Raw genomic sequence first — 18,691 nt, 5'->3', positions numbered from 1 at the left:
ATTGGAGAAAAGAGTCTCCTGGACTTTCCTACCTGGGCTGGCTTTGAACCCCAATCCTCAGATCTCACCACCACCCAGCTTGGGATCACATTTCTAACAGTGTACATTCAACATATGTAATGTGTATGCTCATATATCTTTATATGAATTCTTGAGTTAAAAATCTGGGCTACAACAAAGCAAACTTGTCTAAATTCAGAAACATTGAAGTTATACCCTGCATTCTCTCTGATCACAAGGGAATAAAATTAGAACTCAACACCAAAAGCCACCAAAGAAAGTCCGGTATCACATGGAGGCTAAACAAACCACTGCTGAATCAAGAGTGGGTCATGGAAGAGATTAGAAAGGAAATTCAAATGTTCATGCTACTCAACAAAAATGAACACACAAATTACCAGCTCCTCTGGGACACAGCAAAGGCAGAACTCATAGGCAAGTTTATAGCTCTGAGCTCCTACATCAACAAATTGGAGAGATCTGAAACTAACAATTTAATGACACATCTAAACCTCCTTGAAAAAGAGCAGCAAGATAAACCCCAATCCAGTAGACGGAAAGAAATAATCAAAATTAAATCAGAATTAAATGAATTAGAATCCAAAAAAAACTATAGAAAGAATCAACAAAACAAAGAGTTGGTTCTTTGAAAAACTTAACAAAATTGACAGACCCTTAGCAAATCTTATCAGAAAAAGAAGAGAACACACGCAAATTAATAAAATCAGAGATGAGAATGGAAACATTACCACGGAAACATCCAAGATTCAGAACATTATAAGGGAATACTTCTCAAAACTTTATGCTAATAAGTTCGACAACTTGTCAGAAATGGACCTCTTCCTAGCAAATATTGACATGCCAAAACTAAACCAAGATGAGTTAAACCAGCTTAACAGGCCCATATCAAGCATTGAAATAGAAACAGCAATAAGAGACCTCCCAGCTAAGAAAAGTCCAGGACCAGATGGTTTTACAGCGGAATTTTACAAGGCCTTCAAAGCAGAACTCACACCAATTCTCCTCCAACTCTTCAATGAAATTGAAAAAGAAAGCTCACTACCGAACACATTCTATGAAGCCATCATAACCCTCATCCCAAAACCAGGCAGGGACTCATCAAAGAAAGAGAACTATAGACCCATTTCTTTGATGAACATCGATGCAAAACTTCTCAACAAAATTTTGGCCAATCGACTTCAACAATTCATCCAAAAAATCATACACCACGATCAAACAGGATTCATTTCAGGGATGCAAAGCTGGTTCAATACGCAAATCAATTAATATTATTCATCACATCAACAGGAGCAAGAACAAGAACCACATGGTTATCTCAATAGATGCAGAAAAAGCATTCGACAAGATCCAACACCCCTTTATGATGAAGGTTTTGGAAAAATTAGGAATCCATGGAACATTCCTCAATACAATAAAGGCTGTATATGACAAACCTACAGCCAGCATTATACTCAATGGTGAAAAACTAAAGCCATTTCCTCTTAACTCAGGAACAAGACAAGGATGCCCACTCTCTCCACTTCTCTTCAATCTAGTATTAGAATGCCTAGATACAGCAATAAGACAAGATGCAGACATAAAGGGGATCCAAATAGGGAAAGAAGAAATAAAACTCTCCCTCTTTGCAGATGACATGATCTTGTATTTAAAGAATCCCATAGACTCCACTCCCAAATTACTCAAGCTGATTCAAAACTTTGGCAAAGTAGCAGGTTATAAAATTAACCCCCAAAAATCAATGGCTTTTCTGTATGCCAACAATGAGAAAAGTGTGGCTGAAATTAGGAAAGCAACTCCATTTGTAATAGCCACACAAAAAATAAAATACCTAGGAATTAACTTAACTAAAGAAGTGAAGGACTTCTATGAGGAAAACTTTAAAATCTTGAAAAAGGAAATCAACACAGAACTTAAAAAATGGCAAAACCTCCCCTGCTCCTGTATTGGCAAGATTAACATCGTGAAAATGGCAATACTTCCCAAGGCTATCTACAAATTCAACGCAATACCAATCAAAATTCCACCCTCATTCTTCAAGGAAATAGAAGAGGCAATCCAAAAATTCATATGGAACAATAAAAGACCCCGAATAGCAAAAACACTTCTCAACGGAAAGAACACTGCTGGAGGAATATCAATACCAAATTTCAAACTCTACTATAAAGCCATAGTAATCAAAACAGCTTGGTATTGGCATAAGAACAGACCTCAGGACCAATGGAATAGAATTGAAAACCCAGAAATGAACCTACAGACCTATAGCCATCTAATCTTCGATAAGGATGCTAAAACAATAGAATGGAAGAAAGACAGCCTCTTCAGTAAATGGTGCTGGCAAAATTGGTTAACTACATGTAGAAAACTAAAGCTAGATCCTTATATATCACCCTGCACCAGAATCAACTCCAAATGGATCAAAGACCTTGAACTCAAAGCAGACACTCTGAAAACATTACAGGATGGAATAGGAGAAACCCTAGGTCTCCTTGGTTCAGGCCAAAATTTTCTGAATAGAGACCCGGAAACACAACAAATCAAAGAAAGGTTGGACAAATGGGATTGCATAAGGTTGCAGAGCTTCTGCAGGCAAATGACATAGCTAGCAAGATCAATAGAAAGCCCACCGATTGGGAGAAGATCTTTACTAGCCATACAACGGACAAGGGTCCCATATCTAAAATATACTTGAACTCAAAAAATTAAACCACCCAAAAACAAATCCTCAAAGAAACAACTGCCCAATAAATAAGTGGGCGAAAGACTTAAAGAGAAGCTTCTCTGAAGAAGAAAGAAGGATGGGCATTAGACACATGAAGAAATGTTCAACATCCCTAGCCATAAAAGAAATGCAAATCAAAACAACATTGAGATATCACCTCACTCCAGTTAGAAGAGCAAAAATCAAGAACTCTAACAACAACAGATGTTGGAGGGGATGTGGACAGAAAGGAACCTTACTTCATTGTTGGTGGGAATGTAAACCTTTTCAACCACTTTGGAAAGCAGTATGGAGGTTCCTCAAAAGACTTCACATAGATCTCCCCTATGATCCAGCAATGGCACTTTTGGGCATTTACCCAAATGTATACAAACAAGACCACACTAAAGCTACCAGCACAACTATGTTTATTGCAGCAATATTTACCATAGCTAAGATATGGAACCAACCCAGAAGCCCCTCAGTAGATGAATGGATCAAGAAAATGTGGTATATATACCCAATGCAATTCTATGCCTCCATCAGAAAGAATGACATTTCCCCATTTGTTAGGAAATGGAAAGGCTTGGAAAAAATTATATTAAGTGAAGTAAGCCAGGCCCAAAGAAACATAGGTCCCATGGTTTCCCTTATTTGCAATATCTAGTATAGGTATGAGTCAAGCGGAAAAGATCAGATAATGTGATGTTAGGAAAACGAACCCTTAAATATGTATTTTAATGTTTTCGTTTCTTTCATGCCTGTGTTTCTAACGCATTTATAAGATTATTTCTTTGTTGCTTTGTATGTCCCTCCCCCACAGTGTAACCCCCGCTTTCACTTTATTTGATGTCAGTATAACATGTGGAGGAGAGGGGGACAAACAAGTCGTTTAAGGATTCAGGTGGACCTGTTGTAACAAGGAGAATTACAAAATGTCATGTCAAAGCAAGCTTTACAATGTCGGAGTGGGGGGGAGGGGGGTATGATTGGGTGGGGGGGAGGGTGGAGGCTGGGAAGGGAGGTGAAGGGTAAACAAAGGAGGAGGCTGCAATGCTTGGTAAGAAATGTATGCATTATCCTGCCAATGTAATTGTAACCCCTCTGTACAGTATGTTCTCAAATAAAATAAAATTTAAAAAAAATCTGGGCTACAGCTTAGACTTTACACTCACAAAAATATTTGTAGTTTAAAAGTTGTTTCTACTGGATAAATGAAACCTAAGTATGTAAAGGAGTCTGGGAAGGTCAGATTGCATCCAGCCTTGGCAGAACAGTGTTTGAGACACTATCTATAATTAACCAGCCAAAAGCTAGATTGGAAGAATGACTCAGGTGATGGAATAACAGTCATGAGCAAGAATAAGAGCTTGAGGCTTTTGCATACATACATATAAACATACACATACACACAGAGGCACTTATATGTGCACACACATATACACAAATGAAGCAACTCTCAGAATATGTAGAAAAGTTAGAAAACAATAGAAAGTATGTCCTGAGTAAGACTAGAATCAAGTGATAATTTTTAAAATTAGAAAATCCTAAAGTGAACTTTCTTCAAAAAAGTTTGAGAATATTACATAAGTAGGGACCAGAGACAGTAAGAGTCAAGTAATCAATATTAAAGGGATAGGATCCATGGAGGAATGAATCAGAGACTCGGTAGGTGCATTTGAAAATGTTCATACCCTGTGTTAAATGTTAGAACATCTTTGAAAATAGTGCATGAACAGTCTGAGAAGTCTAGTGGATAATATCACTGGAAAAGTTCAGAATTGATAGTCTGTATCTAGATTAAATAAACTAAGAAGAGGCTGGGAAGGTGGCTCAGTGGTAGAGTGCTTGCCTTGCATGCATGAAGCCCTGGGTTTGATTCCTCAGCACCACATAAGCAAAAAGAAAAAAGTCAGAAGTGGCTCTGTGGCTCAAGTGGTAGAGCACTAGCCTTGAGCTGAAGAGCTGATGGACAGCATCCAGGCCCAAAGTTCAGGCCCCATTACCAGACCCACAAATAAATAAACAAACAAACAGATAAATAAATAAACAATAAACCAAGAAACTATGGTGAGGCAATGTGATACAAGCCTTGAATTCTAGCACTCAAACTGACAGGAGATTAGAGACTGGTATTACTACAGATACCTTACCTGGACCAGTTAGTATAAGGAAGGAATACACAGTTGGAAATTTGGGCTAATTTCTTCATTATGTTTTCAGAAGCCAAGTTTTCTATTGAAATACAAATGGCATAAAATCCTCAGTTGTGTTTTATTTTATTTTTTATTTTTTAACTCTTTTTTTAATTTTTTTTTTTTGGTTCTGGTTGTGGGGCCTGAACTCTGGGCCTGGGCACTGTCCCTCATCTCTTCAGCTCAAGGCTAGCGCTCTACCACTTAAGCCACAGCACCCCTTCCAGCTTTTTTTCCGTTTTGCTTATGTTGGGCTGAGGAATTGAACCCAGGGCCTCATGCATTCGAGGCAAGTGCTATACCACTGAGCCACCTTCCCAGCCCCTCCTCAGTTGTGTTTTAAATGCGCTCTTCATTACAGAACATTCCTAGATGCAAAGTGGTTCATGATTCCCATCCAAAATTTGAAAAAGTAAGTAATCATCATTCTGTTAGATTCCAAGGAAAGGATGAAGGATTACAAGAGCTTAAGCCTGGAGGAATAGCAAAGATCACCTAATGTAGGTCTTTATAGATCTTGCTAAATTAGAGTTTAGACTTCAAAAAATATTTTGGTTTCATTTGTAATTTCATATTCCATAGGATACTACAAAATTATTCTTAGGTAGAGAGTTTACTTGACAAATTTACAGATGTTTCTTGCATTCTATTTACCTAGCATATTGTTTCAAGCGAGTTATAATTAGAACTCAGTTAATAGATAGTTCTAACTGTTCATGTAGAAAATGATAATGTGAATAATTTAGACCGAGTTCCCAAGGAATTGATGATATTAATTTATAAATTTAGAAAAAGCAATTTTTGAGGCTTTAATATAATATGGAATGAAGAGAATAATTGTGTCACATCTTCTTTCTTCTACCTGTATGTAACACAGGAAGCAATTTCCTTAAGCATGTGCCGCTGTATACAGTGAGAAAAATGCTAGGATTTGGGTTAGCTTTTATTTTTCTTTTTGTTTTATTGCTTTGTCATAGGGCTTGCACTCTGAACCTGGACACTGTCTCTGAGCCTGTTAAGCTCAAGGCTTGTGCCCTACCACTTCAACCTCAGAACCACTTGTGTCTGGCTTTTGCTGAGAAGTTTATTGGAGATAAGAATCTAGGGAACCTTCCTGCTGGGTGGGCTTTGAACTGTAATCTTCCAATCTTAGCATCCTGAATATCTATGATAGTAAAAAAGTATAAATATAAATAATATTTGCAAGAATACCAGTGGAGGAAAAATGATGCAACCCAGTATATTGTGGTGTTCTTTCCAGAACATGGAGGGCATCACATTAGCAAGGTGTAGTATTTTTCCCAATAGAGATAAGCTATTTGTGATGTGAATTAAGGGAATATTGAGGTGCACCCTACAAGTTGGAAACTGTTGGTCTAGTATGACTTTATGGCATAAATGTTGGGATTGATGGTCATAGAAATAATAGATTAATCTGATAAACAATTGCTTACTCTTGAAGAATTAATTATAACCGATGCTTTATAGTTTTATCCTATACCAGAATGTGGCTATTTTTCTGTTCACTTCTCAATCTGTAACACCCCATTGGAAAGTGCATCTATTGCAGAATTACATAACATGCAAACAGGTACTATTTTGAATCTCTCAGTATGGAATGTTGAGAATTTGAAAGTGAGTAGTTATTAGTCATAGGAATTTTGAAGAACACACATATTCTGTCCTCTTAAAACTTATTTACTTTTAAAAGTTATGGGTTTCAATGGAATTAAATGGTTATCGGTTTTAGTATGAGAAAGTACTAATTTATTCTTTTTTGAAAATATTGGCAAGTATATTGTGAAAAAATTATCTAGTTGGATAACATTCAAGTTGATGGCCCTCTGATAAAGAAGGGGTAATTAATTCAAATTATATGCCAAATAGTATTGAATTTTTTAAAAGTTACTACCTAAAGTATAATATTAACTATACCAATACAGTGAAATTTTATTTCATGCAGCTTATTTTTTTTAATTTAAATTTTATTTTATTTTATTTGAGAACATACTGTACAGAGGGGTTACAATTACATTGGCAGGATAATGCATACATTTCTTACCAAGCATTGCAGCCTCCTCCTTTGTTTACCCTTCACCTCCCTTCCCAGCCTCCCCCCTCCCCCCCACCCAATAATACCCCCTCCCCCCACACACCGACATTGTAAAGCTTGCATTGACATGACATTTTGTAATTCTCCTTGTTGCAACAGGTCCACCTGAATCCTTAAACGACTTGTTTGTCCCCATCTCCTCCACATGTTATACTGACATCAAATAAAGTGAAAGCGGGGGTTACACTGTGGGGGAGGGACATACAAAGCAACAAAGAAATAATCTTATAAATGCGTTAGAAACACAGGCATGAAAGAAACGAAAACATTAAAATACATATCTAAGGGTTCATTTTCCTAACATCACATTATCTGACCTTTTCCGCTTGACTCATACCTATACTAGATATTGCAAATAAGGGAAACCATGGGACCTATGTTTCTTTGGGCCTGGCTTACTTCACTTAATATAATTTTTTCCATGCCTTTCCATTTCCTAACAAATGGGGAAATGTCCTTCTTTCTGATGGAGGCATAGAATTCCATTGTGTATATATACCACATTTTCTTGATCCATTCATCTACTGAGGGGCTTCTGGGTTGGTTCCATATCTTAGCTATGGTAAATAATGTCATGCAGCTTATTTTTTAAATTTAATTTGAATGTGAAAGTGATGTGCAGTGGGTTAGCAATTGTTTTTTTTTGTTGTTGTTGTTGTTGATCGTGGGGCTTGAACTCTGGGCCTGGGCGCTGTCCCTCAGCTCTTCAGCTCAAGGCGAGCGCTCACCACTTGAGCTACAGCGCCACTTCCAAAGTGGGTTAGCAATTGTAAGGCAGTGAATACACAACTTTTCAAACTTGTTATGCCCTCTCCCATTTTTTCTCACATTTTTCCTTCACACCCAAACCCCTCACACATTGTAATGTACATTGCCAACATATTGTCTTCTGAGTATTGCTATTGCATTGGTTTGCTTTTTGTCCTTTGTCTCGCCATTTTGTTGTTTCTCTTCCCTTCCCTAATTAAGGTAAATGTATACACAATACACAGGGTACCAAAATCAAACACAGTAGGAGTTATACCATAGGGGGAAAACCCAAGGAAAATAGAAATCACATAGTACATTTAAAACAACAACTGCAAATAAATATCTCTTTCCATATCTTGGAGTTCATTTTGCTCAGCATCAGCTTATATGTTCATATATATGTGTAACAAAGCCACTGGAAAATAATAGTTTCATGGAAAATATATCATGAAAACAACATGTTAACTGTTTTTGATGGTAAACGTGGAATTAGGATTGTTAAATTTGCGATTCTGATAAAGGAATTTCAAAAGTGTTTTAAAATTATGACAGTTAAATTTTAATTGTTCTAACTTTTAACTTAGCCTATTAAGAAAATTTAAAATTGCCTGGGAAAATAGGCTTTCATGCAAAGAAATCCATGGAGACTTAGCTGAGAGGGAGCAATGTGGGTAAGTTGGCTCATTTTCACAGTAAACAAACAAACCTCACAAACCTTGCTGTAAATCCTGTAGGTTCCCATAATTGTCGTTACCCAGGAAATATAGTCTTACTGTGTGAAACAAGTTTGTAATGGAATTTAAATTCAAAGTTTTTTTAAAAAATAAGACATCAAAATTTGTGAATTGTCCTTTAATTACTAAACAGTAATTCTCTTAAAAAGATTATTTGGGTCAAAATATTTATGGAGAAAGTGTCCTCCACAATGAAAGAACGTATTGAGTTTACATTTCTCTGTTTTAGTACTTTCCACAATGTCTTTGCACGTGAAGCACTGAAACACAGAAAAAAAACCTGATTGGATTCTTCAATGATTTCACATTTCTAAGTAGCTTTTATTACATAAGCCAAAAAGTTTGGGGATCAGAAAAGAATTGAGCAAATAGAAAAGGTAAGAAAACATGTTATTAGAAGCCCTAGCTAAGCATTTTGGTTTCATCAGTGGAGGGGGCCAAAACTTTTTTATATAGTGATATAGATTGTGTTAATGTTTTTGCTACCTAAAGTAATTTACAGAGCTTATTTGGCTCAGTATAATGCAGAACAAATTGAATGAAGACATGAAAATAAATTCCACCTCCAAATAAAAGAGTTTTTAAAGAGAAACCATGAAGATGTACATGGGGGACGCCTTATAGTGCTTCAGCTTCACTATAATTGAAGCCAAGAAACTGTGATTAATTGGAAATCAGGCAAGAGCTAAGAGGAGGACATAGAAGTAAGACATAGATGTATTGTCCTTTGTAACAGACAATATCATCCAAGGAATTGGTGATTTAACTCTATTCTTCTCCATACATCTTGTTGAGCAAATACAAGACCAAGAGGAAAATAACCTATTGAAATAATTTTTAAAGGATAACTTCACTGTTCCTGATATGGTATCTAAGGAGATTCTTAAGAGAGAAGATAAAAGTTTTGAGAGAGAAGATAAAAGTGGAGTATTCTTAGGTTTCCTCTAAACATCTTGTTAGCAAAATATCTTTGAGGTTAGAAGTGATTGAACCAAAAAGTGGTGGAATACTTATTTTTGTGGGCACTTTAGACACAAGAAGATTTAAATTTAAAAGAAAAAAGAAAAAATTATAGCTAAATATTTGTGATTATAGTTTCTTGGACTGGATTTTTGGAGACAAAGTTTTGCATTAGCATTGGTCCTCATTAACATAGTTGTTGGATTTTCGTGGCAACCAAATGAAAAGGGGAAGTTTAATGGACTTGCTTGAACAAGTAAACAGCATGATAGAAAATAATGGCAAATAATGTTTAATGAATTATTTTGAACAATTACTTTGTGAGAACAAAGAAGGAAAGATATAATTCAAAATCACTTGACGTTATTAAAAGTATGAAAATGGAGTAGTGAGGAGATTGAGAGAAAACAGAGAGGACTGTTTTCTCTCCAGTGGAGTAATACGTTCTTGATCTTGTTTCTCCCATTCTGTCTTCACAAGGTATCAAGTGTGACTCAGGACTGGAGTATCCAGTTCAGACAAAGAGCACTCGCAGAAGAAAATATTTGCAGAAGATATAGGTGATTTATAACCTTAGACAATCTTTTTAAATCTGGTCAAAATTCTCCCCTACCCCAAACTGTCCTCTTTGAACAGTTTGTTTGCTTTTTCAAAGACTGCCCTTCATTAACTGCTTAAAACTTTGAGGGGTCATATTCATACTCTCTAGAGATTGCTGTTTGGTTGTCATTTTTGTTTGTTTTTGTTTGTTGTTGTTTTTTTAACTGAATTTCAAAAGGTTGTGCAAGTGTGTTACAATTAAATATATCCATCTAATTGTCTATTGCTCCTGGATCAGAGTCACTCCTTCTATCAATGTCAACCAACTCTTTCTCCAAGATTGAGTTCAGATTTAACACTTCCTTTATTACATATGTACATTGAGTATTCTAGCTGTACTTGCCCCTTGTTCCATTTTTCATTCATTCTATGTCTTTACTATTATGGCTCTCTGGTTTCAACTTCCTGATAGTCATTCTGTTAAACTGCCTGTTAATACTTTGAAAGGTTTATATACATTCCATGGAGTTTCACTCCCACATATACTGGAACTGGTGTCAGCTTATATTTCCATAATTCATTCATCTGTAATAACAATTTGCAAGACTGAAGATGTGAAGCACTTAGACAAGATTTTATTCTCGTTCATTTGGAAGATTAATCTTTAGTCAACAAGAAAATTTAAAAATGGCTTAGAATTTATTCCTAACTACCAGTTTTTATAAATGGCTTTGTACAATGATGTATGATTATTTTATTTTACATAGGATAAATTTTTGTACTATCTATAAGTTTTGGAAAAAGAAGAAAACTAAAATTTACTACTTAGAGGAATATGACAGAAATAAAAGACAGATTTTTTTTTGTCACATGTCTCATCAGTACCCATATTCAAAACTTAAAGTCATATTTCTTACTATGTTAGAGAGATAGGGAAAATATAATACAACACATGATAAGGCAACTATTAGTGACTTTTTAAAATGTACCTTCTTATGTGATGAAATTTATTTTATTAGCTAATATTTGGGTTTGAAATATGGGAGGCTGATCTATTTAACTCATTTCTGGAAGTCACCTACTGAACAACACAAATGGTGGGGAGTACTATTTCTACACTTTGATGAATGGTTGAACTTGTTTGCTATTGGTGCTGGGTACGTAAATCAACTCTATTGTAACTAGCTCCCTACACTTGAAAACCTTTTAATGTCACTATCATCTACTTGTCAAGTGTTATTTTGGCAAATGTGATTTTAAATAGTTTATTTGAAAATGAATATACTTTCAGGAGATTAAATATAGGTTATCTTTTGTTTGAGAATGACAACAATTTTTATACTACAGAACCTAGTTTTACTGAAGTACCAGTGTTTTGAAGCACTAAGGATCTTCTCATTTAATGTTTTTCTAAATTATATTTGACCTCTAAATCAAGTATTTCTAGCCTTGGTAGGCCACTTATGGATCTATCATTACAGAAACTATTTTTTGGCTGCACTAAAATCTTTCATTAATCATTAGGAGAGGGGTATTAAAAATAATCTTGTTCATTTGTAATTTTGTTCACTCATATGAACTGGTCATCTGTAAATTCAAAGTTTGAATTACAGTACTTTCTCTCAGATTTTGTGATCTCATCTTTCATTTTAACTTGCCTTCCATTTCACAATTGAATTCTGCTAATTCTTGTAAGGAATTGGGGTCCTGAAATATTATAGGAAATGAGAAATTAAGATGTCTTCAATTATTTTCTGTTGGCATGTTGCATGGGCCTATGTGAGAAGTCTTGCTCTTGTTATCTGATGATACAGATAACTGGGAACTGGTATCCTCGGATCCATGGGTCCTTCAGAAGAATAATAGCTTTTAGACATCATATCAGCAAAATTTGGGTATAATCAGTAAGAATGCTTCAGAAATATGGAAAAAAACACTTTGGGACCAGCGAGTTAAAACAATAAACAGAGCATCTGAGTAAAATCCGTTATAGATTAGCAGAAAACAATACTGTTATTTTACCATGTGAATTCAGAAGATCATGAACACTTAGAACGTATCACAAGTTTATACCGAAGATATTGCATTGATATTTTTATATTCTAATATATATCCTAAATCTAATTATTTATATTCCATTCTATTTATCGGAATAAATGTCAATATATTTGTCAAATTATCAATTCTAGTAAGATTCACTGTGTGAAATTTAAAGCCAGCACATATTTTATATTTATAAATATAAAATATATAAGTATATATAATATAAATATTGTTTTGCATTGTTGTGTTGTGGTTAGGGAATCAAAGGCAACTCTCTTTTAAAGTATTATTCCATTATCTCTACCTCAGTGTTTGGTAGAGTTAGACTTAAAACTTTATCATTTGTAGATTTACAGCCTATAGGCAAGAGGAAACACTGTGATTAAAACATTACCAATTTAAGGCCTAATATCCTGGACTTTTCCAGGAGCTATGGAAATATTTGGTGATAGAGAGTCAGTAGTGTAAGTTCCTGCCTGGTTGGATGATAGACAGGCCAGGACAGTAGGTAATCAAGCATATGAAAATTTTTTCACCTTCTTGGCTTTAGCTATTTTTGAAATGATAAGTATAATAAACAATTATATTTTGATAAAATACCTTCCATTCTGAACAATTCTGTCTGAACTGTTCATCTCTCTATGATCCCTTCTAACTAAAATTAGTTTTGTTCCAGTAAGACAATCTATGCTGTCAGGGTAAGATATTCTGGTTGGTCTGTTCCTACAAGGAAGAAGGGTAAAGGTTCAGGTAGACATTTGTCCCAGCAAGACCTCATTTGGGAAATTTTAAGCTAAAGAAGTTTAGAAGTAGCTCTCAAGCAAGGCTTACTTGGAATCCATTAGCTCTGCAAAGATAACTCAGGTGATGAATAAGTACTTGAAAAGCCATCACCGTTGGACTTAGCTTTAAAGGCTTCAAAGTATGATCAAATTTAAAATGAAAACGACAAAATAGTCATTGACAAAAAAATTGTAAATATGAGCAATCGACCAAATGATATAAGCTTTTCCACTATACACAGAATTTTAGAGAAATAAGATCAATCGCATTTTAAGGAACAATAAGGGTTCCTTGTTACAAATAGGCAACCATGGATATATGCCTGTATAAAGATTACATCATTAAGTACTTAAATTTAGAGGGTACTACATGCTTCAGCAGCAGGTCTACCAAAATTACAATAATACAGAGATTAACATGGCAATTGCACAAGGATGATATGAAAATTTGTGAAGTATTCCATATTTTTCATTTTTCTGATGCAAGAAATATAAAAACAGTTATTAAAAAGTTGATTACAAAAATACAAGTGTAACAATACATGTAATTCATAGAATTAAAGGTTAGTTTGACATCAGTGTATTAAATCTTCACCTTAGAAAGGCCTTTATATATCATAACCTTTACAAAACTTGAAATTAGATAACATTGTCATTTTATCCCAAAGAAATAAAATAATATAAGGACCTAGGAAAAAAAGGAATCTTAAACTTTTTCTATATGGAATGCAATCTGAAAGGACACATTTATTAATGAAACTATACATTATATAAAAATGTAGAATTCAAAGTATTATATCTAGGAGCGAATGAAATAGATTATGGATATTGTACAAACATAGATATACTTTTTTTCCAAAAGCACCAGGAACATCTTTAGTTTCTATACTATTCATTTCAACAGATAAATTAAAATAATTTCTGATTAAAAAAATCACAAACTCTGCAGAAATCATTATAGATGTATACAAAAAACTCTTGAATATATTTTGACATCAGAGTCAGGCAATTCACTTGGAAGAATACCATGGAATCCATGAATTTTTAAAGTAAGGTATTGCTGTTGCTTTGTATTGTGAAAAAAATTGTAGGGACACAAAGGATGGACTGGCATTTTTGAAATTTAAGAAACTTAACCAAACCATTACGACTTATGAGAACAATTTGTACAACTTCCACAACTTCAAAGAGGTAGTGATACATACTTATCCTTTTGGCAATATTAAATGCAGTTTCTTCCAAGCAGTTCTTCAAACCTGGTTTGATATAATTGTTCAACAGAGTATCTTTTCGATTTCTATTCCCAGCAGCAACATGCAATGCGGACAAGAGGCCTTTAGTTTGGGGATTGGTATCTGCCACTCTGGTATTATTCCACATATAAGCACTGTGCAGTGGTGTCAGCCATTCAGAGTTACTGCATGAATATCTGCCTGGAGCTACCAACTCATGGACAATATCTAAATGTCCACTCTAGACTTCCATATGAAGAGGTGTAAACTCATCCTCATCCCTAGTATTCATCTGGGTGGCCTTTTTGGAAAGTAGTCTTCACACCATAGTAAGTGGATTAATTTCGGCATCCCAAAGAAGAAATTTGCTTGGATCCTACTCCATTTTTTTCTTGAAATTGATACCATTCCTCACTTTTTCATCTTGTTCCTTGTCTGAACATGAGGACCCTTGGTGTCTTCATGTGCAGCTTATTCTAGGAATGAGAAAATAGGAAACAATGCCTTCTTTGTAAATGATTTGGGAAATATCATGTTAGAGTGTAAGAGAACTCACTATTCAACATATGGGCTTTAAGAGCTTTCTAGTAGCTTTCTAATGTTGGTATCCAACATTAGAAAAAATGTATAATGCAGTAGTAAAATAGAATTCCTTGGTATGACTACCTAAATTCTTGTTTTTTTAAAGACACTTGTTTTCATCTAAAAATAGGCCTGTCTATTGCCTTCAAGTGATTTTGATGATTCAAGATGCTTCTTCAAGTGATTTTGATGATTCAAGATGCTTAATGAGAAGTCAAAATGTATTAGTAGTCCTTTACTATCAATTAAATTCCACTTTTTCTTCTTGGAAAATATAATGATCAAAGCAATAGTTCAGAATCAGCAAGCAATAGTTCAGAATCATGTTTCAAGTGCTAGTGAATCACCAGTAAGTAATCCTCGATTCCATTTTCCACAAAGTTTTGTCACAGATACAATCTGCCTGCCTTCTGTAGCTGCTATTCCTTCATTGTACAGGAAAAGTGTGATTCAACTGATTTCAGTCAGATCTGTTAGTAGAATTATCAAGTATTTAGATTCTTTTTTAAAATTAGTTGTAGGGCCTGAACTCTGGGCCTGGGCACTGTCCTTTAGCTCTTCAAATCAAGGCAAGCGCTCTACAACTTGAGCCACAGAACCAATTCTGGATTTTTCTGTTTATGTGCTGCTGTTCTGGGAAATGGCAGAGCAGAAAGTGAAATGATGCAACTAAAAATATAAAAGCAAAATAAATTAGGATAATTATGGGCAACCATATTGTCTATGAGAACCATGAAAGAGAAAGAGGAAAAGAGATACAGATGTGAAATGACATAGCTAGCCACAAAATCCATGCTTCTAATCAATTTACAGAGCAAACAAATTTTTTTATTTTTTAAAAGAGATGGAAATAGAATTTATGTATTTACTTGAAATTAGTAAATACATTTTTAGTCTCCTATGTAAAGAGACATAGCCTTGACCAAATTACAAACAAGAATCTTAATCCTTGGGCTGGGAAGGTGGCTCAGTGGTAGAGTGCTTGTCTTGCAGCTTACTACATTGTGGAGAGTACTTTCCAAAAGGGCCACTTATATGAATACTAGGGATGAGGATGAGTATACCCCTCTTCATCGCGAAACCTAGAGTCGACACCTAGACATTGCCCATGAGTTGGTATCTCAAAGCAGATATTCATGCAATAACTGTGAATGGCTGGACACCGCTGTGCAGTGCTTATATGTGGAACATATTGCAACAGCACACACACACACACACACACACACACACACACACATATACACACACAACATCAGATTTCTTCTTAAGTAATTTTTCTGTATGGTCTTAAGAAGAAATTTACATTACTAACTTGAATTTCTGACAGGACAATATCATCACTGTACATCTTGCTTCTATGCTCTCAGTTTTAAATTACTCTCTAAGTATGTGCATTGCATTACATATGTACAGGAAAAATTAAGAGCCACACGGGTGGCTCAGGTCTTTAATCCTACCTAATCAGAAAGACGAAATCTGATGACTGTGCTTTGAAACCAGACAAAAATGTCCAGTAGATTCTGGTTTGAAAGTAACCAGCAAAAGCTAGAAATGTAGCTGTAGTATAAGCAGTAAAATGCTAGCATTGAGAAAACTAAAACAAAAACGTAACAAATTCTGGGACAGAGCCAGGCCCTGAGTTCAAGCTCCATTATTGGCACTAAACTAATGAATGATGAATGAATGAATGAACTAAAAATAAATTAAGTGGTCACGTGGAGAGACAGGTAAAATGTAACAACCTTGGTGATTGGATTATGTTTTATTTTGTAATAAGTCAAACTATCATTTTTTTCTAATCACTAATATTTTAATTGAACTTTTATGTACAGTAAACCCTGAATTTGGCATTCATGAATATGTGTGTTTACATGTGCACACATTGTGTGTGTGTGTGTGTGTGTATGTGTGTGTGTGTGTGTGTGTGTGAGGTTGCAATGTTGCTTGCCAATGTGGACAGAGTGAGGCTGAAAAGAGCTATGTTGCAATATTGTTATTTATCAGTGTTCCGTCTTGTCATTTCAGTGGAACCACCCTTCTGTACATTTTATTTGTCAAATAATAACATCATCATAATCAAAGCATTTACACCATTAAATTAGATAAAAGAGATCACTTTCAGCTCTTAGTATATGCTAGGAAAGAAGATACTCATATAATTAGGTAGTAAGTTATTGCTGTAAGATGACTGTTGGTACAAAATATGTATTTGACCTCTTAAATTGGATATACTTTTAAGATATACTCATAGAGTAATTTTGACAAACTTGACCAAACAGGTATTACTCTCCGGTTATTCCTGTGAAACTCAAGGTGGATTTCTGTTGAAAATAACTTTCTTTGTAAGATTGTATCTATTCACACTAAGATAATAAACCCCTTATTTTTTAGGTTTGAATATCCCATCATATTGACTGAAAATCAGTATTGTGGATATGTTTGTTAGATACACATTGCAAATACAAACAAAAAGCATGTATCACCTCCAGAGTGTGGATGCATTTGAAGTTGTATTATACATACAAAGGTTTCTCCATTAATAGTACTTTTGTGGGAGTAACTATCACAACTTTAACAAATAAGGCTTTTTGAATATCCTTTCCAATATAAATAACATCCCAGAGCGCGTCTTGTAATTTCTGAAAACCCTTTGAATATTTTAGTGTTATTTCAGTTCATTGACTATACAGCTAAAGACATTTCTGAAATAAACATTGTTAAAATCTGAAAATGTAAGTGGGTATATAGGCTTTTTATGCATCATTTTATGAAAAGCCAGTTTTTATGAAAATAAAAGATATAGAATAAAAGAATGGAAGTGAATTGGGTGAGCTAATTATTAGAATAAATTTATTTTCTATTAGCAAAGTCCTTTGAATGAATATGATGAAGTTAAATTATGTCCTTCGTGAAACTATGCTTCAGTTATTTTTAGAATCTTTGTAGTTATAAGAGTGAATTTGTAGTATAAATAAATGTCTTTGAAAATGATTAGGATTAATCTTGTGTTTTGTTTCCTACTCCCAAGAAAATGAGTTATTTTCAAGTTTTAACAGTTTACAATTGAATCTTCAGTATCATAAGAAATTTTGAACAAATATAGTAGTATTGATGTCTTTTTTTCGGGGGTGGGGGAGTCTGGTAGTGGGGCCTGAACTCTGGGCCTGGGTGCTGTCCCTCAGCTCTTCAGTTCAAGGCTAGCGGTCTTCCACTTGAGCCACAGCACCACTTGCGATTTTTTTCTTTTTGCTTATGTGGTGCTGAGGAATCGAACCCAGGGCTTCATGCATGCAAGACAAGCGCTCTACCACTGAGCCACCTTCCCAGCCCTTAATGTCTTTTTAAACCAATTGTATTCAGAAGTTGGAGAGGCTTTAATTCATGCTTAGGCCTTGTTGTCTATGATTTTTTATTCTCTCATTCCTAACATTAATAATAGGTCAGAGTGCATTTTTGGGTAAATGAAAGGTAAATTATTTATCTGGGGTCAAAGGTGATTTTTATATCTGTGTTGCTTTAATAGCATTTTAAAGTAGTACCTTTCTCTCAAAAGGTTGGGTATAAAAAGCAATCAAAATACTTCGAATGGTAAACAACTTAGTTGAGCTACAATGTGGAAATGATTGGTCCATAAGACCTGCAGTCTGTTTCCATCAGGAATTGGGGAGGTCATTCTTTCAGTAAGACAGTGTTAAACAGAGTTAGGGTCCCCAGGCAGTGCAGTGTTGAGTGAAGGGATCGAATATGATTTCTGCTATTTTGACCTAGAAATCAAGAATGTTATACTTTAGCAGTTCCTTTCACCAGGGAGGTATGCATTGATTCTGAACTTCGAGTTTTCATATTACAGTTCCCTATTTTCTAACAAAGATAAGCTCAAATATTATGAGTGTAGACAATAATTCTGGGAAGTTTTCCTAGAATATTAGTCATAAAATAGAATGTGGTTAATTGATACAGTTGGGGATGAACCTCAGGCTAACGCTTACCATGTGTGCAATGTTGTACTAGTAATTACAACTCTGAAGACTTCAATATCAT

At 34.9% G+C, this 18,691-nt stretch overlaps 1 pseudogene; it reads left to right on the top strand.

Annotated features, from left to right (window-relative positions):
* The first annotated feature begins 13,206 nt into the window (after nucleotides 1–13,206).
* On the top strand, nucleotides 13,207–13,306 carry LOC138818908 (U6 spliceosomal RNA; annotated as a pseudogene).
* Nucleotides 13,307–18,691: the final 5,385 nt, after the last annotated feature.

Source organism: Dipodomys merriami, unplaced genomic scaffold, assembly GCF_024711535.1.
Source record: "Dipodomys merriami isolate MVZ:Mamm:240054 unplaced genomic scaffold, mDipMer1.0.p SCAF_790, whole genome shotgun sequence".
Lineage (NCBI taxonomy): Eukaryota > Metazoa > Chordata > Mammalia > Rodentia > Heteromyidae > Dipodomys > Dipodomys merriami.
This window is presented reverse-complemented; position numbering and strand designations above follow the sequence as displayed.